The following is a 4,435-nucleotide window of genomic DNA, read 5'->3' on the forward strand; positions in this document are numbered from 1 at the left end:
TATATATATATACACATATACACTCCATATACACATACACACAAACCAAGTGTAGCCTATATTTTTTGCAGTGCAGAATGTCTCCAGGTAGAGAGGCGAGAGTTTTCCCTCAGTTGCAGAAGCCATTAGTCAGAATGGAGGTGATTTATGGGTTGTCTCCTTGCAGAATTTAAATTAACTGCCATGCTGTATGGAGGGAGGAGGGAGGGCACCACTGCTTTTTGGGTTGCTCCCCTTTGCACTTCACCTCTCACTCTCTCTGTCTTTCTCTACCACTCTATCTTGCTTGCTTTCACACTCTCTCTCTATCTCTCTCTCCCTCTTTCAATCTCACAGGAGACATTTGGAGCATTTTCTGGATCCAGGTGTGTTGGCAGGTGGTCAGCTCACTCATGGAAGATTTCACCTGAAAATATGCTCAGTCAGGCCAAATGAAAACATTTTCTTGAGGAAAAGATTAAGCAGAAATCGAAAATAAATAAATAAATAAATAAATAAAGAGACAGACAAGGTCAAGGTCAGCCGTGCAGAAGGTGCTGTGTCTTGCCAGACTCCTGATATAGCTGTCCAGATGCTGCAGTAAAAGCTCTTAAAATATATACATCTTTTAATGTAGATATTGTTAACATATACACAATATTTCTCACACTTATTTGTTAATGATTAATAATAAATGTGTGCCCAAATGTGGAGATACAGCATTACTAATCATGGGTTTCTCATTATTTCAGGATGTGCTTTCCCTGCTCCCAGATCCATATTAATGATTTTCATATTAATGATGTTTTGTACTGTACTCTCTCCTCCCTGATGGCTATATGATATATAACTGAGCTGGTAGACAGGCCTGCAATGTGACATGGAGCTTAAGGGACAGGGACTTCATCAGAGTTCATCAAAAATTCCCTCCACGTTGCACATGATTTATCAGGAAGACTTAATATACATAAATACATACTTATTGCATAATACTTAATGCTATGTGGATGGTCTGCGCCGTAAGATGGAAGCTGCAGGGTGGGGCATGAAGCTGGCTGGAGTTGGAGGTTGGAGGTCAGGGCCCACGGGTGACTGGCAGCAAGTGGGGAAAGGGTGGATGGTGGGGGAGAAGGGTGAGGAGTGAAGATGACTCCATATGACATTGCACTGTAAGGAACCCAGAGAGTTTTACATGACATATTACTGGTGTGAATATGGATTCATACCCATTTTATTTATTTTATTTTGAGACAGACAGACAGACAGACAGACAGACAGACAGATAGATAGATAGATAGATAGATAGATAGATAGATAGATAGACAGATAGATGAACGTCGTCTCTAACTCTTTCTCTCTCTCTTTTCTCCAGGGACCTGAAGAATAATTTGATAAGTACAGTGGAGCCTGGGGCCTTCCGTGGTCTGCTGGCTCTGAGGAGACTGTAAGTATGATGAAGCCTNNATCCCCAAAGTACACACACACACATTGCACCTATACACACAACTCTTGATTTCCTCCTGCAGGCTCAATGGGCTCACAGTGAAATATGTGGTGATTTCATTATGCATCTGTTTCCTGTATATATAGAGCCTTGACCTTTTGTGTACTTGTGCAATTTTGTTGCTGCTGAGCTAAAAGAGAGGTGCAATTATTACCTTATAACTTAGTAGTTTTAATATTAATATCAGTACAAGGCAGTACATTCATCATTTTGCATAATTTACAGTAATTTCCCTGTTTTTGTGTTTTACTTAAGGGCGTTATTTGAGGACGTGGGCAACACAGCAACACAAAAGCATAACAGAAACTTTGAGTATGAACATAAGAACCTAGATTTGTAAAAAAAAAAAAAAAACTGATACATTTTATGATCAAATTAGTCAGTAAAATCAGAACTCCACAATGCAACTCTCAGCAAGAAAACCAATAAGTGCATTTCCCAAAACGCTGAATTATTCTTTTAAGCTCATGACGATCATATTATTGAGATCATGGTTTCAATTACCACAGTATTGCTGGTGCATTTCACTAAACCTTTTCCTCCACACACATTTCCTCTTACCACAAGATACAATTGCGTTTGTGTGAAGAATACATATAACACAGGAGACTTAACATCTTACTCCTGACACTCTTTATCTCCTCCATTCATCTCACCTTTGGGGAAGTTGTCAATTCCACATAAGCTTGATCCTTTCCCCCAGGACAGAATATTCCTCTTTGGTTTCTCTGCTGCAGTCCTGCCATGCTGGGAGCAAGACCAGGCCACAGAGAGCCTTCGCTGGACTCCAGCTGAGGTTTTGACAGGCTCCTGTCTTTAATGCCTGGATGAAGAAAACCACCCTGGGACTTCCCCTGGGTCAGACAAGATAAAGGGAGAACAAACACACAAAGAGAGAGTACCACAAAAGAATCCTCACTCACAATATTTCTCAAACAAGGAAATATTTACACCACTCAGTTTTCAATACAAATTCTGCAGTGATGTGTCTGTTCAGTAACAAATATTTACCAACGATGTTTATTCATAGCTTATCAGAGAGATCATAAATGTTGAATTAACTCCGATGAGTGTCGAGTTCCAAAAACACTTGCACAGAGATAGCTTTCACACTCTCAGGGCTAAAAAACAGTTCAGCAATGTACTTTGCATTTTACGAACATAATAATTAAAATGATTAACTGTCACAACTAAAATCAAAGCACTTACACCTGACAGATGTTACTACCTGACAGATTTTCAACCACCTGGGTCAACATATGACCCACACTCATTACTCATAAACAGACAAGCGACACAGATTTTGAATTTTGTGACCCTGAAGCAATATGGAGGACTTGGGCAGAGAAGCATAGGAAAAGCTTATTTTAAGCTCTTGACACATAAGTACTTTTTTATAGCTACTGTTTAACTAAAAAATCCTTAAGTAAAGGGACAAAAATTACGGTTTCAGTGTGTCAACCCCCTGCACACTGTGCCAGAAACCATGTATTTATTTACACTCCATAGTCACCTATTTTTTATCGTTAAAGGATAAGTAGACTTATACTACTAATGACACATGGTGATGGTTGTGTACTGTGCTTCAAAACCCACAGCACAGGTAATAAATATTGCAAATACAGTGTATCACAAGAATATAGAATTCTGACCTTTCTTCTAAAGCACGATTCAAATCAGATGCAAGTGGAGGTGGAAGGCAGAGTGGAGAGCAATGTGAAGTGTTTAGTGAGGAGATGAGCTTTCAGTTCATGCTGTGAGTGACGCTGCAGTCCTGGCCGAGGTGGAAAGGTCAGCCCATCATTTGGGAGCCTGGAGGGAGAGAAGTCAAGATCGAATGAAGCCGCAACCAGCTCGCTGCAGGCAAGGCAGACTGAGGAAATGCACACATGGAGCACACACACACACACACACACACACACACACACACCTGGTACACCACATCACCACATTAATTATGGTACCTGGATATATTAGCCAGCCCTGCAGCAGGTCACTGAAAAAGCAAGCCTACAATTTTTCACTTCTCTTCATGCTGCAGATTAGAAGACAAAGAGTTAAACAGAGACTAAAGATCAAGCCATGTTCATGGGTGACAAAATTCAGCTACCCTGAACATCGTCACTAAATTGTCTGTACAGTATCTTACTCTTGGCTGATAAGCGTGTCTGTGTAATCAACTAGTAAACATTTCATAATCTTGCATACAGAGCATGCAACTGTTATCAGCTCACTGCAGTGAAAAGTGCATGCAATAAGGCTGATATGAATGCACATGTGACATAACATGCAAAGTGGTTACAACATGTGTTAATCACCTTTAGTATCAGTTGTTCAAACAAGAACCGCTGAACATGAAGTAACACCAGGTTGACTCACCTTTAAGTGCATGATCTCTGGTCAGCAAAGTCAGAGTTATTAAGAGTCTTGTAAAAATGCAATGCTGTCACATGCTTTAGTAAACAGAGCAGACATCAGGCTTAATAGAACCATGGCTGCTGTAGTGAGAAGGAACACATGGCCTCAGGGTATTCTGTGTGTGTGTTGCTCGTTTCCTCTGGAGTCATGTCCTTCACTGTTTCTGCATTCACCTGGATATTCTGTGCATTATAGTGCGCGTCAGCAAGAAATCACTGAGGCAGAGAAGGCTTAAAGCAAATACATATTAATTTTCTCAGCACATATATAAAACAACTCCTCCCCAGACTCAAAAGATTGCCCTCTTCTCCGTTCTCCACTTCTCCCTCTCTGGCATGAACAACGACGCACACACACTTTTATTCCACAGACACTTTGCAGAAGCCGTGGGCAATTCCCCTCCAAACTCAGCCTTTTTCCTTTCCCATTTTCCTTTAAATGCACAAATGCACCATCTCCCCTTCACTCACCATCTTCAATTTTGACTTCCTCTGCCTTGCCTTCTTTGTTTTGAAGCCCCCCCCCCCCCCCCCC

The sequence above is a fragment of the Morone saxatilis genome, unplaced genomic scaffold (assembly GCF_004916995.1).
Source record: "Morone saxatilis isolate NCDOM2014 unplaced genomic scaffold, NCSU_SB_2.0 Contig14, whole genome shotgun sequence".
NCBI classification, from domain to species: Eukaryota; Metazoa; Chordata; class Actinopteri; family Moronidae; genus Morone; species Morone saxatilis.